Source organism: Giraffa tippelskirchi, chromosome 4, assembly GCF_054371585.1.
Source record: "Giraffa tippelskirchi isolate mGirTip1 chromosome 4, T2T-mGirTip1v1.2.pri, whole genome shotgun sequence".
Taxonomy (NCBI): Eukaryota; Metazoa; Chordata; class Mammalia; order Artiodactyla; family Giraffidae; genus Giraffa; species Giraffa tippelskirchi.
Genome location: NC_137278.1, coordinates 100,353,200 through 100,373,036, shown reverse-complemented (window position 1 = coordinate 100,373,036; position 19,837 = coordinate 100,353,200). Strand labels below are relative to the sequence as shown.

Genomic DNA, 19,837 nt, shown 5'->3' with positions numbered 1-19,837 from the left:
CCCCAAACACGATGGAGGAGAAACTGCCACCCAAAAGGAGGCTGGGGGCCAACCAGAAGCAGGACTGGATTGGGACAGCCAGAAACCCATGGAAATGTGAAAGTGTCAGTTGCTCAGTCGTGTCCAACTCTTTGTGACCCAATGGACTGTAGCCTGCCAGGCTCCTCTGTCCATGGGATTCTTCAGGCAAGAAAAGAGGAGTGGGTTGCCATTCCCTTCTCAAGGGGATCTTCCCGACCCAGGGATCAAACTTGGTTGGGTCTCCTGCTTTGCAGGAGGATTCTTCACCATCTGAGCCACCAGGAAAGTCCTCAGAAACCCAATACATACAGTAAATCTTCGCCCTCCTGGAAAAACATTCAGTTCCCACTGGACTGAGAATCAGGGGTCAGGAGTCTCAGAGTGTATTTGTGCATCTGTAGGAGCTGCTGCCTGATGGAAAGTTCGTGGGTTTCTCACTTTGGCAGATGCTATGCTCCCTCTGCTTTCCCTCAAAAAGGTGATGTCCTGGCTGCCTTGTCCTTCAAGTCTTGGTAGCAGGAGCCCCCAAGTCCTCCCTGCCAAGGCCAAGGCCCAGCAGACTGCTCCTGGCATGTCAGAGGTGGAGTGATGCTTCCCCAGGGCAGAGGCATGGAGGGACCCCCTGGGCAGAGACTGTGGCAGTCTGGTGATATCACCCCCTTTTCTGGAGGCAACTGATCCCTGGGATATAGAAATGACTCAACTGGAGAGAGTGACAAGTGTCACTTATTCCTGGTTGCAGCAATCTGCCCTTCTGTGCAGCTGCCAGGCCAGAGGTGGGCAGGAAGCCAGGAGAAGAGTCAGGGCCCAGTTGGCAGCGAGGGGCACTCCACACCCAAAGTGTCTCTGTGCCTACTCCATGGCCTTCATCTCACAGTCTCGGGGACCTCAAGTGGAAAGCTTACTTTTTCCCCTGCTTGGGTGCCTTTCAGATCATTCTTATGTGTTTATTTATTTAAATTTTTTATTGGAGGGTAATTGCTTTACAATGTTCTGTTAGTTAATGTTGTGCAACAAGGTGAGTCAGCTACCTTATTGTTCAGTCACTAAGTCATGCATGACTCTTAGTGACCCCAAGGACTGTAGCACGCCAGGCTCCTCTGTTCTCCATTATTTCCTGGAGTTTGCTCAAATTTATGTTCATTGAGTCGGTGATGCCATCCAATCATCTCTGCTACCTGCTTATCCTTTTGCTTCAACCTTTCCCAGCATCAGGATCTTTTCCAATAAGTTGGCTCAGGTGGTAAAAATGTTGGAACTTTAGCATCAGTCCTTTCAATGAATATTCAGGGTTGATTTCATTTAGGATTGACTGGTTTGATCTCTTTTCTGTCCAAGGGACTCTCAAGAGTCTTCTCTAGCATCACAATTAAAAGCATCAATTCTTCAACACTCAGCCTTCTTTACAGTCCAACTCTCACATCCATACATGACTACTGGAAAAATCATTTGTTGGCAAAGGGATGTCTCTGCTTTTGAATACCCTGTCTAGGTTTGTCATAGCTTTCCTTCCAAGGAGCAAGTGTGTTTTAATTTCATGGCTGCAGTCACTGTCCGCAGTGATTTTGGAGCTCAAGAAAATAAAATCTGTCACTGCTTCCACTTTTCCTGCTTTTATTTGCTATGAATTGATGGGGCCAGATGTCATGACCTTAGTTTTTTGAATGCTGAGTTTTAAGCCGACTTTCTCACTCTCCTCTTTCACTCTTATCAAGAGGCTCTTTAGCTCCTCTTTGCTTTCTACCATTAGAGTGGTATCATCTGCTTATCTGAGGTTGTTGGTATTTCTTTCAGCAATCTTAATTCAAGCTTGTGAGTCATCCAGCCTGGCATTGTGCATAAAGTACTCTGCATATAAGTTAAATAACCAGGGTGACAACATACAGCTTTGTCATACTCTTTTCCCAATTTTGAACCAGTCCATTGTTCATGTCTGGTTCTAACTGTTGCTTCTTGACCTGCATACAGGTTTCTCAGGAGACAGGTAAGATGGTCTGGTATTCCTATCTCTTTAAGAATTTTCCAGTTTGTTGTGATCCACACAGTCAAAGGCTTTAGCATAGTCAGTAAAGCAGAAGTAGATGTTTTTCTGGAATTCCCTCACTTTCTCCATGATCCAGTGTATGTTGGCAATTTGATCTCTATTTCCTCTGCCTTTTCTAAATCCAGCTTGAACAACTGGGAGTTCACAGTTCACATACTATTGAAGTCTGGCTTGGAGAATTCTGAGCATAATCTTGCTAGCATGTGAGATGAGCCTAATTACTGCACAGTAGTTTGAACATTCTTTGACATTGCCCTTCTTTGGGATTGGAATGAAAACTGACCTTTTCCAGTCCCGTGGCCACTGCTGAATTTTCCAAATTTGCTGGCATACTGAATGCAGCACTTTAACATCCTCATCTTATAAGATTTGAAATAGCTCAACTGGAATTCCATTACCTCCACTAACTTTGTTCATAGTGATGCTTCCTAAGGCCCACTTGACTTCACACTCCAGGATGTCCATCTCTAGGTGAGTGACCACACCATCGTGGTTATCCAAGTAATTAAGACCTTTTTAGTATAGTTCTGTGTATAGGGGACTGGAATGCAAAAGTAGGAAGTCAAGAAACACCTGGCGTAACAGGCAAGTTTGGCCTTGGAGTACAGAATGAAGCAGGGCAAAGGCTAACAGAGTTTTGCCACGAGAACGCACTGGTAATAGCAAACACCCTATTCCAACAACACAAGAGAAGACTCTACACATGGACATCACCAGATGGTCAACACCGAAATCAGATTGATTATATTCTTTGCAGCCAAAGATGGAGAAGCTCTATACAGTCAGCAAAAACAAGACCAGGAGCAGACTGTGGCTCAGATCATGAACTGCTTATTGCCAAATTCAGACTTAAATTGAAGAAAGTAGGGAAAACAACTAGTCCATTCAGGTATGACCTAGATCAAATCCCTTATGAGTATACAGTGGAAGTGACAAATAGATTAAAGGGACTAGACCTGATAGACAGAGTGCCTGATGAACTATGGACAGAGGTTCGTGACATTGTACAGGAGACAGGGATCAAGAAAATCCCCATGGAAAAGAAATTCAAAAAAGCAAAATGGCTGTCTGAGGAGGCCTTACAGATAGCTGGGAAGAGAAGAGAAGCGAAAAGCAAAGGAGAAAAGGAAAGATATTCCCATCTGAATGCAGAGTTCCAAAGAATAGCAAGGAGAGATAAGAAAGCCTTCCTCAGCGATCAGTGCACAGAAATAGAGGAAAACAACAGATTGGGAAAGACTAGAGATCTCTTCAAGAAAATTAGAGATACCAAAGGAATATTTCATGCAAAGATAGACTCGATAAAGGACAGAAATGGTATGGACCTAACAGAAGCAGAAGATATTAAGAAGAGGTGGCAAGAATACACAGAAGAACTGTACAAAAAAGATCTTCATGACCCAGATAATCACGATGGTGTGATCACTCACCTAGAGCCAGACATCCTGGAATGTGAAGTCAAGTGGGCCTTAGAAAGCATCACTACGAACAAAGCTAGTGGAGGTGATGGAATTCCAGTTGAGCTATTTCAAATCCTCAAAGGTGATGCTGTGAAAGTGCTGCACTCGATATGCCAGCAAATTTGGAAAACTCAGCAGTGGCCACAGGACTGGAAAAGGTCAGTTTTCGTTCCAATCCCAAAGAAAGGCAATGCCAAAGAATGCTCAAACTACCGCACAGTTGCACTCATGTCACATGCTAGTAAAGTAATGCTCAAAATTCTCCAAGCCAGGCTTCAGCAATACGTGAAGCGTGAACTTCCAGATGTTCAAGCTGGTTTTAGAAAAGGCAGAGGAACCAGAGATCAAATTGCCAATATCCGCTGGATCATCGAAAAAGCAAGAGAGTTCCAGAAAAACATCTATTTCTGCTTTATTGACTATGCCAAAGCCTTTGACTGTGTGGATTACAATAAACTGTGGAAAATTCTGAAAGAGATGGGAATACCAGACCACCTGACCTGTCTCTTGAGAAACCTGTATGCAGATCAGGAAGCAACAGTTAGAACTGGACACGGAACAATAGACTGGTTCCAAATAGGAAAAGGAGTATGTCAAGGCTGGATATTGTCACCCTGCCTATTTAACTTATATGCAGAGTACATCATGAGAAACGCTGGGCTGGAAGAAACACGAGCTGGAATCAAGATTGCCGGGAGAAATATCAATAACCTCAGATATGCGGATGACACCACCCTTATGGCAGAAAGTGAAGAAGAACTAAAGAGCCTCTTGATGAAGGTGAAAGAGGAGAGTGAAAAAGGTGGCTTAAAGCTCAACGTTCAGAAAACTAAGATCATGGCATCTGGTCCCATCACTTCATGGCAAATAGATGGGGAAACAGTGTCAACAGTGTCAGACTTTATTTTTTTGGGCTCCAAAATCACTGCTGATGGTGATTGCAGCCATGAAATTAAAAGATGCTTACTCCTTGGAAGGAAGGTTATGGCCAACCTAGATAGCATATTTAAAAGCAGAGACATTACTTTGCCAACAGAAGTCCGTCTAGTCAAGGCTATGGTTTTTCCAGTGGTCATGTATGGTTGTGAGAGTTGGACAGTGAAGAAAGCTGAGCACCGCAGAATTGATGCTTTTGAACTGTGGTGTTGGAGAAGACTCTTGAGAGTCCCTTGGACTGCAAGGAGATCCAATCAATCCATCCTAAAGGAGATCAATCCTGGGTGTTCATTGGAAGGTCTGATGTTGAAGCTGAAACTGCAATACTTTGGCCACCTCGTGCGAAGGGTTGACTCATTGGAAAAGACCCTAATGCTGGGTAGGATTGGGGGCGGGAGGAGAAGGGGACGACAGAGGATGAGATGGTTGGATGGCATCACCGACTCGATGGACATGGGTTTGGGTAGACTCCGGGAGTTGGTGATGGACAGGGAGGCCTGGTGTGCTGCAATTCATGGGGTCGCAAAGAGTCGGACACTACTGAGCAACTGAACTGAACTGATTCTTGCCACCTCTTCTTAATCTCTTCTACTTCTGTTATGTCCCTGCTCTTTATGTCCTTTATTGTTAAATTCCTTGCGTGAAATATTTCCCTGATATCAATATTCTTGACGAGATCTCTAGTCTTTCCTATTCCATTGTTTTCCTCTATTTCTTTGCATTGTTCATTTAAGAAGGCCTTTTTATTTCTCCTTACTATTCTCTGAAACTGCGTTCAGTTGGGTATATCTTTCCATTTCTCTCTTGCTTTTCACTTCTCTTCTTTTCTCAGCAATTTGTAAGGCCTCCTTAGACAACCCCTTTGCCTTCTTGCTTTTCTTTTCTTTGGGATGGTTTTGGTCACTGACTCCTGTACAGATACAAACCTCCATCTGTAGTTCTTCAGGCACTCTGTCTGTTCGTCACCTCCACTGTATACTCATAAGGGATTTGATTTTGATTTTGAATCAGTTGTATGTATACATATATCCCCTCCTTTTTCAGCCTCCCTTCCCCCTCACTTCCCATCCCACCCCTCGATGTCATCACACAGCACCAAGCTGAGCTCCCTGTGCTAGACAGCAGCTTCCCCACTAGTTATCTATTTTCCAGATGATGATGTATATATGTCAATGCTACCTTCTCAATTCATCCGGAACTTGGCTCATACTTAATACTTTCCTTTTGCTCTTCATCAGCTTTAAATGTATCAAGATGTCTTGAGGGCAAAAGAACAGATTTAGCTCTCTGATTAGAAGGAACACTCTCTGCCTAAGCCTCGCTCATTTTGAAATGCTGACATTCATGGGGAAATCACTCAAGTTCTCTCTTTACTTCCTGTGCTTAATTAAGTGGCTCTGCAGGTGATTCAAGCCTTTTATTTTGCAGAATGACATCAGACTTATTTTCCATTTTAATAGCCTGAATACTTCATTGATTTTTCAAAAATCCAGTTTAACTCTCTAGTGCAATTTTTTCTTATCTGTTTCTTTACCCCCTTCACCCTAAGACATGTTAACTTCCTCAGTGGCTAAACTCCAACTGTCATAAATACCTCCATTTTTTTTGAGTCCAGAGTCCAAAATCAGAATTTGAAGCAGAAATTAGGGTTGTAACTTTTTCCTTTTTTTTGCTGATTACCTACATAATTTCACCAAGTGATTGAGTTATTAATATAATTAACGATCTGATGCTGTCTCTGACCGGGGCCCCCAAGTCCTGGGGGTGGCATGTGGGTCCCTACAAGAAGCTGCATCTGCTCTGAGAGCCCTTCTTGCCCACAGAGCCCTCTGCCCTCTCATCAGTTGCCCCTATCTGTTTTCACAGGATGATCCCAAGCTCATACACTTGTTTCCAGCTTCTTCAAATTTTATCAGGCAGCCATGTGACATTTATTCTTCTGGAAATGAATTGTCATGGCTGTTTGGTAGATTCTGTAGTTTTGTAGGGAGACACAAGAATTAGTCATCTTACTATAACACTGTTTGGACTCAGAAAAAGCAGACATTTCACTTGGCCTGTGCCGTTTATTGTCTGTGTGTCTTCAGTCTGGGTTTTTATTTGTGATGATCCTCAGGTGCACTGCGGGATTTCATTCTCTGCCCTTGCTGAGGGGTTTTCCTCCCTTGACTCTTCGTGCCCTGCTTCAATTTCCCGAAATAAGCCATCCTGATGAGAGCAGGGAGGGCCCTCATTCTGGGCCCTATGGAGCCCACCAGGCTCCTCTGTTCATGGGATTCTCCAGGCAGGAATACTGGAGTATGTTGTCATGCGCTCCTCCAGGGGATCTTCCTGATCCAGGGATCAGAAACCTCATCTCTCACATCTCGTGCATTGACAGGCAGGTTCTTTACCACTAACACCACTCGGGAAGCCCCATAAATAGTAGTGTGTGTCTGTTAATCCCAAATTCCCAATTTGTCCCTCTCCACCTTTCCCATTTGGTAACCATGAGTTTGTTTTCTAAGTCTGTGAGTCTGTTTGGTAAATAAATTCATTTGTATTGTTTTTTAGATTCCACATATAAGTGATATAAGGTGGTTTTTTATCTTTTTCCTTCTGACTTACTTCTCTGAGTATGATCATCTGTGGTCCATCCATGTTGCTGCAAATGGCATTATTTCATTCTTTTTATGGCTGAGTAATATTCCATTGTATATATGTACCACATCTTTGTCCATTAGTCCATTGATGGACATTTAGATTGCTTTTGTATTTTGACTATTGTAAATAGTGGTGCAATGAACATTGGGGTGAAAATGCTCTTTTTTTCAACCTTAGGTATGGATCCTCAAGTGTTCATTTTATTAATATGATGATTCTTTAAACTGCTCAGATCCATTTTTTAACACACAATACATTTTATAGCGTATCTGCACTATGTATTTCACAATAAAAAGCATTTATAAGGAGCATTCTTGCCATGACTACCTCCTCGCCATTTCTCCAAGGCCAGGCAGGCCTGAGAGTCTGAGGAGGACACCCCTGTGCCTCTGCTGCCACTTTCCCTGCCTTCCACACTGACCCAAGCCACATCAAGTCCTGGCCTCGGTTACACAGCTTTTTTCTGGATACCCCACTGTCTTCTCCCTTTCCCAACTGTGGAGTACAATATTGTTGTTGCTGTTCAGTCACTAAGTCATGTCTTTGCGACCCCATGGACTGTAGCATGCCGGGCTCCCCTGTCATTCATCATCTCCTGGAGTTTACTCAAACTCATGTCCATTGAGTCAGTGATGCCATCCAACCATCTCATCCTCCGCTGCCCCCTTCTCCTTTTGCCTTCAGTCTTTCCCAGCATCAGGGTCTGGTTTTGAAAACTATAAACAAGAATGTATTGCAGAGAACTCTGCTTCCAAAATTAGAATCTCCCTTCATCCCAGTTTCCACCCAGTCTGGTGAGTCTGTGTAGGAAGGCTTGGTGACTTTCTAGGACGTGCATGGGGCCAAGTGACCACCCAGAAAGTGCCTGAGGTTTAGAGTCAGGCAGCCTGATCTGGCCCCTCAGCTCTTCCCCCAGTGGGTGGCACACCTGATTCTTCCTCCACTCTCCCTGGGCGTCTCTTCCAGGACTGAGCAACACCTTTGCTCTCTTGCGTTTGACCTTCCAGGTCATCCCTCCACCTCCATTCAATGTGCCATCCCCAGATTACCCACTCCACCCTGCTCCTTGCTCAGGGCTCCCCCGGTCTCACCTTTGCCCTGACTGTGAACTTGGTGAACATCCCTTGACAGTTGTGGAGTCTTTCTGCAAAATGATCAACGCCAAGGAAAGTCTGGGTGAATGAATATTTAAACTACCACCTCCAAGTTTACACAGTTGATCATTGGGCTGGCATCAAGAGCCCTTCATGGCCTTTTGGACCCTGAAGCTGGGTCATTGATCCCATTGACCAGACATACACTTTCCCTTTGAAGTGTCTACAAGGTGGATGTATTGAACCAAAGCTAACTTGTGGATGAGTGGGAGGGGGCATTTGAATATTAGTTGGTTGCAGCCAATGCTTAGTTTGGCCAACACTTTTTTTTTTTTTACTTTAGCATTCAGTAACAGTTTATTAAGTGAATTATGTTCTCTCTAGTTTCTGCTCCACAGTTCCAAATAAATGGTGACATGTTGACAAGTGATAAAAGTAATGAAGATATGAGAAAGTGGTCCATAGAAAACTGTGATCTAATTGAGACCACATTAAAAAGTTAACATTACAAGTTATCAGGACCTTCTAACTGGAATAGCTGTCCTGTGTGTCTGCAGATCCTTAATGAGGATCCCAGCTCAGCTAGCAAGGGCAGGGGCCATCGGCTTCGACTTGCTCTCCCATCCATGGGATACAGCCTGGTGTGGATGCCTTAGATGAGCATGTGTGTATGCCCTACCCCTGCCAATACCCGTGTGCTCTTGGGCAAGCTGAGTAACCTGTCTGAGCCCTCATTTCATCAAGCATTTTATGGGGTAACAATCTCCACTTCACAAGGTTGGCGGGGCTCACACGAGATCATCGAGGTCACCCACCAGCCCAGGACACGGCACTTCATTGGTCCTCAGGCTGAGTCAGCATCTTCCTGCTCCCCTCTATCCGTCTTTCCTCTACGCCCCAGGGGGCACTCACCTGTGTAAGGGAAACTGTGTGCATGCGTGTGCGCTCAGTTGCTCAGTCGTATCCGACTCATTTCGACCCCATGGACAGTCGCCCACCAGGCTCCTCTGTCCATGGGATTTTTCCAGGCAAGAATACTAGACTAAGTTGCCATTTCCTGCAGGGGATCTTTCCAATCCAGGGATCGAACCCAAGTCTCTTGCATTGGCAGGGGGATTCTTTACCACTGTACCACCTGGGAAGCCAAAGGAACATGAAGCTACCAGGACATCCACGATTGGCCAGTGTCTCTGATGATCCCAGGAACTAGGTAGTCCCAGGCCCAGAACCCATTCTGTTCTCTCACTTTGTGGCCTTGGTCAGGGGACTACTCCATCCTTGGAAGCCTGACCCCAGGCAAGCACTTTACCCAGCACTCTAGCCTCATGCAAAGAGCCCCGATTGACGTCTGAAACCACAGAGATTGAGACCAGGAGCCACCGAACCTGAACCTAAATTTTATGGAGGCAGAAATACACCTCCACTAGCTTTGTTCATAGTGATGATGTGCTGGATGAAGCACAAGCTGGAATCAAGATAGCAGGGAGAAATTTCAATAACCTCAGATATTGCAGATGACACCACCCTTATGGCAGAAAGTGATGAAGGTGAAAGAGAAGAATGAAAATGAAGATCATGGCATCTGGTCTCATCATTTCATGGCAAATAAATAGGGAAACAATGGAAACAGCGACAAACTTGGATTCCAAAATCACTGTGGACAGTGACTGCAGCCACGAAGTTAAAAGACACTTGCTCCTTGGAAAAAAGCAATGACAAACCTAGACAAAGTATTAAAAAGCAAAGATATTACTTTGCCTACAAAGGTCCATGTAGTCAAAGCTATGGCTTTTCCAGTAGTCATTTATGGATATAAGAGCTGGACAAGAAAAAAGGCTGAGCACCAAAGAACTGATGCCTTCAAACTATGTTGTGGAGAAGACTCTTGAGAGTTCCTTGGACTCCAAGGAGATTAAACCAGTCAGTTCTAAAAGAAATCAACCCTGAATATTCATTGAAAGGACTCATGCTGAAGCTGAAGCTCCAATACTTTGGCCATCTGATGCAAAGAGCTGACTCATTGGAAAAGACCCTGATGCTAGGAAAAACTGAAGATAGGAGGAGAAGGGGACGACAGAGAATGAGATGGTTGGGTGGCATCACTGACTCAGTGGGTGTGAGTTTGAGCAAGCTCCAGGAAATGGTGAAGGACAGGGAGGCCTGGCGTGCTGCGGTCCGTGGGGGCGCAGAGTTGGACATGGCTGAGCGACTGAACAGCAACAAAAGAACCAGACTAGGGAGGACAGCACATCTGCCTAGGATTGCCCAGTTTGTCGACATCACAGCCCACCTAACTCGATCTTTTTTTCACACTGCCCTGTGCTCTCTTAAATATCCTTAGAGTTAGTTTTTGGTCATTTCCCTTGGATAGTTATTTCCCTATGAAAGCAATAAACAGCTTCATGGGAATCCCCTAAGAGAAGCCAGGTAAATTTTAGAACTGTACTTAAAAAATAAAATGGCACACCGTGAAGAGCAGACTGTGGACAGAGCCTGTGGTGGCCAAGTGGTCACGTCAGTCACTCAGTCCTGTCTGACTCTCTGTGACCCCATGGACTGTAGCCCACCAGGCTCCTCTGTCCAAGGGATTCTCCAGGCAAGAATACTGGAATGGGTAGTCATTCCCTTCTCCAGGGGATCTTTCTGACCCAGGGGTCAAACCAGGGTCTTCTACATTGCAGGCAGATTCTTTACCATCTGAGCCACCAGGGAAGCCCATTGGTGATAAAAGATGCCAGCAAAATGATGGCAAGGGTCTGTTCTGCTGACCACCAGGCTCGCTGACCGCCTGGGCTGTGCATAGATGAAATGTGGGGCCTCTGTGCCCTCAGGTTTCCTGCCTACCGAGAAAGTCTCACAGATTTCATTATTCTGTCACAGTTTTGTACAGAGCTTAGGAATAGTCTTCAAGCCAAATAGTCTTCAAGTTGACAGTCAGGATTGATGTGGGAATAACATCCCCAACTAAAGAGTTCAGCTCAGGGCTGGGCAGCAGGGCTGTAGCCAATCTGTCCTCAGCGGGGATGGGTGGATGCCCTGAAGCTTCCATTCTCAGACTGGCCATCAGCTGCTGCTCCTTTGCTACCTTAGCCCTTGGAATCTTGTACATCCTTCCTGGACTCTGTAACTTGTCCCCATCATGACCTCCCCAACCAGAGAAGCCCCCTGGCCAGGCAGGTCATCATCTGGGGTCAGCCATCACCTGAGAAGTTGGAGGCCAAGAGCATCAGGTGAGCTTAGACTCATCCTGGAGGCTGTCTGAGTCCAGGCTGCACAGCGTTTCTGGTACTTGGCACCTGTCATGGTGCCTGGTTCACAGTAGGACTGTTTCTCTTTGAGTAGTGGAGGGATGGGGCATGTCAGAGCTGGAAGGCACGGGAGCTTTGCTTGGATTTCATGAGGCTAGGAAAGTGATGGTAAATCACTAATACCACACAGCTGGTTATGGACCATGCTCGAAGCATTTCAGGATGGATCTGGCATGCAGCCAGATTTTTATCGAGCTGTACAAAGCACCAGGCACCGTGTTTGAGTTAAAGGTCCAGTCCAGAATAAAACTGTCTGGAGAAAGAGAAATATTGTCTGGAGAAGGAGAAATACCATCTGACATCCCTTATATGTGGGATCTAAAAAGAAATGATACAAATGGACTTATGAAACAGAAACAGACTCACAGACTTAGAGAGTGAACTTACAGTTGCCAAGGCAAAGGATGAGGGGAAGGGATAGTTAGGGAGTTTGGGATAGACATGGACACACTGCTGTATTTAGAGCAGATAACCAACAAGGACCTTCTGTATAGCACAGGGAACTCTGCTCAATGTTATGTGGCAGCCTGGATGGGAGGGGAGTTTGGGGGAGAATGGATTCCTGTATGCATGTGTGTATACGTTTATGCTTGAGTCCTTTTGCTGTTCACCTGAAACTATCAAAATATTGTTAACTGGCTTATCCCAATACAAAATAAAAAGTTGTTTTTTTTTTTAAGAAAAGAATAAAGCTGTCTGTTTTTTGCCTTTACAGGGCACAGAGTCTATTATGACAACAAAGTTTAAACAAATAAATAGAAATAAATTGTGTACAGTCAGTGCTAACGCAGTGGGTGCCCAGGTCTGGAGAGAGTTCTCTCAGGAAGTGAGGTTTAAGAAGGAGTAGTGTTGGCCATGTGGGGAAGTGAGAGGAGGGTCTCTGGTGACAGAACAGCTTGTGCAAAGGCCCTGAGGAAGCCTGCGTGCATTCTGGGAACTGGGGAAAAAAGAACAGAGGGAAGAGGCAAGGCAGGGAAGTTATGGGCCATGTCACCAAGGGCCTCAGGATGGGTAGGAGTTTGGGTTTTCTGTGACATGTATCAGGACACCCCAGAAGGCCCAGTGATGGGGTAACATGGTCCAACTTGCACTTCATAAAGGGCAACCCAGCTACTGTGCTGATTGGAGGGAGAGAGAGGGAAGCTGATGGCTCCATAAGAGATGTTTGCACAAGCTGGTGACGGATGATGCCTGTCACTCACCAGACATGTGATCGTGACAAGCAACAGGGTTCTTCAGCTTCCGTTTCGTCCACGTGACAGGGACAGTGACGGCTCACAGGACTGCTCTGGGGGGCTGGAGGTTGGCAGGGGCCTAGCGCCCTGCCCAGTACCAGTGCGTGCGTGCTAAGTCACTTCAGTCATGTCTGACTCTTTACAAGCCTATAGACTATAGCCTGCCAGCCTCCTCTGTCCATGGGACTCTCCAGGGAAGAATATTGGAGTGGGTTGCCATTTCCTTTTCCAGGGGATCTTCCCCACCCAGGGATCCAATCCCTGTCTCTTGTGTCTCCTGCATTGGCAGGTGGGTTCTTTACCACTAGCGCCACCTGGGGAGCCCAGGGACACAGCCATTCTTTCCCACGAGACCCTTCCTCTGGCTCTTCAAAAAAAATAATTATTTAACTTGGTTGCTCTGGATCTTAGTTGTGGTTTGTGGGATCTAGTTCCCTGACCAGAGATCAAACCTGGAACCCCTGCATTGGCAGCACGGAATCTTAGCCATTGGACCACCAGGGAAGTTCCTCCCCCTAGCTTTCAATAGGAATTATTCAGGACCAAGGAAACTCAGACTTTAGATACTGGCTTCCCTCTTTGTTTTAAGATGAAGAGAAGCTCTTTATCTTAATGTGGTTTGTGTTTTTTGTGTCTTGCTGGCTCAGATGGTAAAGGATCTGCCTGCAGTACAGGAGATCTTGGTTCGATCCCTGGGCTGGGAAGATCCCCTGGAGGAGGCATGGAAACCCACTCCAGTATTCTTACCTGGGGAATCCCATGGACAGAGAAGCCTGGAGGGCTACAGTCCATGGAGTTGCAAAGAGCTGGACACTACTGAAGCAACTTAGCACAGCACATGAGTCCTTTCTTCCCTACCACAATGTCATGAATATATTTCTCTTATGGTTGGAAAGTTTCATTTCTACATTCAGTTTTAGACCATCTTGAATTTGGGTCTCACTGTGAAAGCCAGCTTCCCACTGCTTGGCTGTGTGACACTGAACATCTCAGGATCCCCGTGTCCCCACCTGACAGGTAAGAGGTTAGGTAAGGTCATCTCCAAGGCTTCTTCCTAATGTGCAGTTGTGAGAACTCGGTCCTCCTCTCTTGGGCCTGAAACCACAGTGATGTTCCAGCCAGTGTGAAGCTAAAATCAATCCACAGATTTCCAATAACCCTACAAAGATGCAGTCATGTTCACACAGGGTCGGCTGCCGTCCCGTCTCTGCCTTTTTCTCCTCCACAAATAAAAGAAAACACAATGAGGCAGGTTTCTTAATGCCCACTTCCTGGCTTTTTAATCATTCCTCTTTGACATTTCAGTTTTAACCATACTTCACGTACCAAGCCAAGAATGGAGGAGAAGCCTCCGTAACTAGAATCGTTATGAAAACCAGATATCTGACTTTACTGGCATTTCTGGAAGCTCCAGTTTGCAGGACTTGTAAGTATAATTGTTAAAATCTTTCACACTTGCACTGAAGGGGACTCTGAGAGATACCATTTCTGTGCAGGTTAGTGACCACCTCAGTGGAACTATGTCTCTGGAAGCAAGTGTCTGATGATAAAAAACAAACATATACACAAGTAAAAACCCAGTTTCCAGTTTCCACCCTGATTGCTGTCACAAAATGGAAGGTGGAAACTCTGTGGCAGGCCAGTTTGCTGGGGTGACGCAGCCCAGGGGTAATAGCTCGGGGTGGGGGAAGGTCCATGAAGACCCCATGGTGGAGGAAGGGCCTGATGAAAAGAAGCCAGTGTTCACAGGGGCTGTGGGGGTGGTGCCAGTGAAGAAACACACCACAGGCTCATTTAGGGGAAAAGGTGTGTCCATGATCATAGTACAGGGGCTGAGAAGGATGGTGTCTTGAGGGACTCAGGGTTGGGAAGGAGAGTGGGAGGGTATCTGGAAAGAAAATCTCCAACCCACTGGGACCCAGATCCTGCCCAGGCAGAGACTGGGTGGTCTCCCCATTCTTAATGGGAAATTCATTTGGAGAGGGAATTTGATTGACAATGGACTGGGCCATGGAGTTCCCAGATGTTTGATCAAACATTATTCTAAGTCCAGTGTTTCTGAGATGGTTTTTCTGAATGAGTTCAGTGTTTGAGATTAATAGATGGAGTAAAGCAGATTGCTCTTCCTAAAGTAGGTGGGCTTCATCTCATCAGTGGAAGGTCTGACTAGATCACAAAGGCTGACCCTTTCACAAGGAGGGGACTCCTCCTGCTCCGCTGCCTCTGAGCTGGAACTTTGATCTTTTCCTGCCTTTAGACTCGAGATGAAGCACAGCTCCTCCTGGGTCTTGCCCATGCTGGCTTCCACAGTGGAACTCACACCATTGAAGCTCTGGTTCTCAGGTTTTCGGACTTGGACCTGGACCACATTTGCAGTCCCTTTGTCTCTAATTCACTGAATGCAGTTATTGGAACTTGTCAACTTCTATAATCTTGTGAGCTGAGTCCTTATAATAAATCACTGTGTGTGTGTCCCATGGGTTCTGTTTTTCCAAGAACCAGAGAAAAGAAAGATCCCATGGAACATGTGCTGCTCAAGACCCACCTCTGTGATGAGGAGGCAGTTCTCTGATAAGAGGACATCTGGCTGAGCCAACACCCAAAGAGGTCTACGGTGGCCATTTCACACCAGGAGCCACAGGAGAGCCCTCCTCTGTGTTCCAGGAGCATGTTGCCTGTGTATCCATGTAACCTTACGTGTGCGTGTATCCAGTCTCCGTGCTCTGCAAGGTCAGTGGTTTGGCTCTGGGGCAGTCCTAAAGCCTCTGTATGCCAAGGCTTAGTGTAAGGCTGAACAATGCTCAGGGTGAGCCACTGAGGTGACTGTCAACACACAAGGCCAGAGGACCCCAAGTGCCCTGACCTGTGGTGACAGAAAGGGCCTGCACTGCAGATACTTCTCTCCCCCGGCCAGGCAGGAAGGCCATGCCCTCTGTCCTCGCTTTAAGTTAAAGCTTCAAGGTGTCCCCTGTCCCCCAGGCACATACTGCAGGGTCAAGAGGAGCTGCCCAACGAGACAGTGTGTGACACCAGGGCAGACTTCCTTCAAGCCCAGCATTGGGATTTACTGTTGCTATTTTCAAATGATTTCAAGACTGGTAGAAACCGAAGGGGCCTCTCCAGGGCTGTGATTCTCTTTCACCTAACACTGACTTGCAGAGAAATGACACCAGTCAAATCCCAGGGCAGCCTCCGTCAGCTGTGGGTGTGCCCCAGAGGGCCGCCGCTTGCCTTGCACTACCCCTGGATCACTCCTTTACTTCCAGAAATCTTTGTTCAGAGCCCAGTGGGAGGAAGTGTCAGCAGGAAACAAGAGGACACTCACCTCTTGCCCTGCCTTCCCTCCACAGGCAGTGACAGTGGGCAGTGCCCCAGGCCCCAGTGAGTCCCCTGGGCCTGGAACCCGTCCCCTCTGGCCCTTTCCCTGGTCCTGTTTCCTCTTTCTCCCATCAGTGTGTGTCCACCCGTAGTGAACAACTTGATGACATCAGCTGTGGTGTGGATCCTGGCGGCACTGGGTCATACATCCGTCCCTGTTCTGATGGTTCTGCATGTCCTTGGACACCATAGCTGCATAGACATAGAACTCTGAAGCCTGAGGAACTTTCAGTGATCTCTGATCTCCTTTCTTGACGCAGGTGAAAAGTTCCAGAAGAACCCAGCAGTGAGGGGACCAGAGACACTCTGTGTCCATGTATGTCCTCTCCAGGGTACCCCTCCCTCACGGAGCTGCCTCTCAGTAACAGGCACCTCTCATGCCCCCCTCACCTCCTAGCACTGCTGTGAGTCCCATGTTCATGCACATGCTCACACTGTCTATGCGGGGGTGAACAGTGTCCCCCTAAATCCATGTCCACCCAGAACCGCAAAATGTGACCTAACATATTTAGTAATAGGGTCTTTGCAGATACGATTAGTTAAGATGTGTGCATGCGAAGTCGCTTCAGTTGTGTCTGACTCTTTGTGACCCAATGGACTGTCACACACCAAGCTCCTCTGTTTGTGGGATTCTCCAGGCAAGAATACTGGAGTGGGTTGCTATGCCCTCCTCCAGAGGATCTTCTCGACCCTGGGAACAATCCTGCATGTCTTATGTCTAATCTTCATTGGCAAGTGAGTTCTTTACCACTAGCACCACCTGGGAAGATAAGGACTTCCTAAAGTGGCAGGTGGTGTATGCGTGATTTTATTTTGAAGATCATATATATCCAAAATACACTAACAGCTTATACTGCTCAATACCAAAACAAAAGACAAACAAAAAAGCACCCAATCAAAAAATGAGCAGAAGACCTAAATAAACATTTCTCCAAAGAAGACATACAGATGGCTGACAGGCACATGAAAGGATGGTCAATATTGTTAATTATTAGAGAAATGCAAATCAAAACTACAATGAGGTGCCACCTCACATCAGTCAGAACGGCCATTATCAAAAAGTCTGTAGACAACAAATGCTGGAGAAGGTGAGGAGAAAAGGGAACACTTCTAACTCAGAGGGAACCCTGGCATGCTACCTGGCACATGGGATGCTCAGCAAATGAGGTGACCTCCACAGGCTCTGCCGTGAGCCCTCTTGTGAGGCCTCCTGCAGGGCCCCGTCCTACGGTCCACACCACTTCCATCCTTCCTCGCCAGAACACTGTCTGCATCATGGGAAGCAGCAGGCTTGTCCTGGTGGGAAGGCAGAGGTCCTTCCAGGTTGCCTAGGCAACCAGAGGTTGGCTTGTGAGCACCTGGGGATGAATGACAGCTCTCCTTAGTCCCTAACTCCCTAACTCCTGGGTCACGGTTCAGACCTGGCGCCATCATGCTGTGACCATGCTTGTACTGTTGGAGCTTTGGAATAAAGGCATGCTGGGTCACTCTGGGGCTGAGCAGGGCAGAGATACCTGTTGTGCTATGAGATTGTACTGGAGCATGCTCTCTGGAAAGGTCTGGAAAGAAGGCAAGGAGGCCTCTTGCTTTCCTGGTGGTAAAGAATCACCTGCAATGCAGGAGACCCTGGTTCGATTCCCGGGTCAAGAAGATCCTCTAGGTCAGGAAGATCGCCTGGAGAAAGGATAGGTTACTCATTCCAGCATTCTTGGACTCTGGTGGATCAGTGGTAAAGAATCCACCTGCAGTGCAGGAGACCAAAGTTCTATCCCTGGGTCAGGAAAATCCCCTGAAAGAGGAAATGGCATCCCACTACAATATTCTTGCCTGGAGAATCCTATGGACAGAGGACCTCTGGTGGGGTCCAAGGGGTTGCAAAGAGTCATACACGACTGAGCGACTAACACACACAGGCCTCTTGCCTAGACAACCGCAGGAAAGATCCTCCTCCAGACTCTGTCTGCAAAGAAGTGTTTGTTGAGAGAACCGAGTGCCTTGTCCCCAGGGTCACCAGCATGTCCCCGGTGCAGCCACAGAGACTCTATCCCAGAGCCGCAAGCAGGCCTGGCTCACTGGCATCTAGCCTGGACACTTCCCAGGTCCCCAGGCCCAGCATGGCCCCATGTCCAAGGTCTCTTCCAAATGTAATCCCCATGCCCCAGACACACGGCTTGAGAATCACTCCTTCAAGTAATATTCTCATTAAAATATGAGCTTCATTTGATGGATTCTTGATCCTTGTGTGACAAATATCTGATATTCATTTATGGTGATTTTTTCTTATTGTGGTAAAATCTACGTAACCTAAAATTTACTGTTTTAACCAGTTTTAAGCGTACTGTTTAAGGCCCACTATTTCTTTTAATAGTAAACCATTTTTTAAAAGTCTTTATTGAATTTGTTACAATACTGCTTCTGTTTTTTATGTTTTGGATTTTTGGTCACAAAGCCTGTGGGATGTTATCTCCCTGACCAAGGATTGAACTGACACCCCCTGCATCGGAAGGCAAAGTCCCAACAACTGGGCCACCAGGGAGGCCCCAGGCCTATGATTTGTGATGAACATGAATCTGCAGACATTTAGTAAGGCTTGGATAGATTGAGGAAGTTCACCTCTGTTCACGGGCTATTAAAGGGCTAGATGGAGATTGAAACCCAGGCTGCCTGATCTCAAAGCTGTGCTTATCACAACGACAATGAGAACCAGAGGAAGAACAAAAAGAAGAAAAATTAGTATTTATGGAACCTTCACTATGTGCCAGGCATTGTTCTAAGTACTTAAAAACTTTTTGTTTTCATTTATTTGTTTATTTGGCTGTGTCGGGCCTTAGTTGCAGCACATGGGCTCTCCCATCGTGTCATGTGGACTCTAGTTGTGGTGTGGGCTTGGTTACTCCACAGCATGTGGGATCTCAGTTCCCTGACCAGGGATCAAACCTGTGACCCCCACATTGCAAGTCAGATTCTTAACCACTGGATCACCAGGGAAATCTCTAAGTACTTTAAACAGTATATGTATTTATAATGTCATAGATATTTATATCTAAAATCTCATTTATGTATAAATATATATACAATTATATATATACACTCTTATATAATTCATTTATATTTATATACATAATTTCATATATACACATGAGTATGTATATAGATACATCTGTGTATACACATAAAACCTTATTTAATCCTTAGCTCAACTCTGCAAGGTGGGCCTCATTTTCATCCTATTTTACAGATGAGGAAACTGGCCCAGTGAGTTGAGCTGCCCAAGATCACGTGGAGGGTTAGGAGCCGGGAATCTAGCCCAGACTGGCCGGGGGCTGTTGCTGTCACCTCGCCCAGACCTCCTTTGTCATGGGCTGAGAAGAGTGCATTGATGGTCTCTATCTTGAGACCCTGCCATGGCACCCCATCCAAAGAAAGAGGCAAAGAGATTGCCTACATTGGGCCATGTATGGGTCTCGGTCCCTCTCACCTAATGTGAAGCATGGAGAAAACCATGTCTGGCTTGGAGCTGAGCCAGGGCGGAGAGGGAGACACTCCAGGTACCCAGAGGCGCCAGGCGATGGACATCTGTGTGCCAAGTGCTCTGGGAGGACAGCCTGTGGCTGTGAGGCTTGCAGAGGGAACTACCCTTAAGAACTGACCCCATGACCCTCAGCTCAGCACCAAGGTGCCTCCCCAGAGATGAAAGTATTAGTCCCTCAGTCGTGTC

General features: G+C 46.4%; 1 long non-coding RNA gene across 2 annotated transcripts in view; it reads left to right on the top strand.

Annotated features, from left to right (window-relative positions):
* Window positions 1–17,006, top strand: part of LOC145503973 (uncharacterized) — a 203,194-nt gene extending 186,188 nt beyond the window's left edge. The window contains exons 5-7 of one of the 2 annotated variants that reach the window (XR_014051969.1): window positions 13,656–13,758; window positions 14,047–14,167; window positions 14,999–15,216. This is a non-coding gene — a long non-coding RNA (uncharacterized LOC145503973). Of the gene's footprint in view, window positions 1–13,655; window positions 13,759–14,046; window positions 14,168–14,998; window positions 15,217–15,237 lie in introns of those variants that run through there. The other variant, XR_014051967.1, reaches the window with a different exon arrangement.
* Window positions 17,007–19,837: the final 2,831 nt, after the last annotated feature.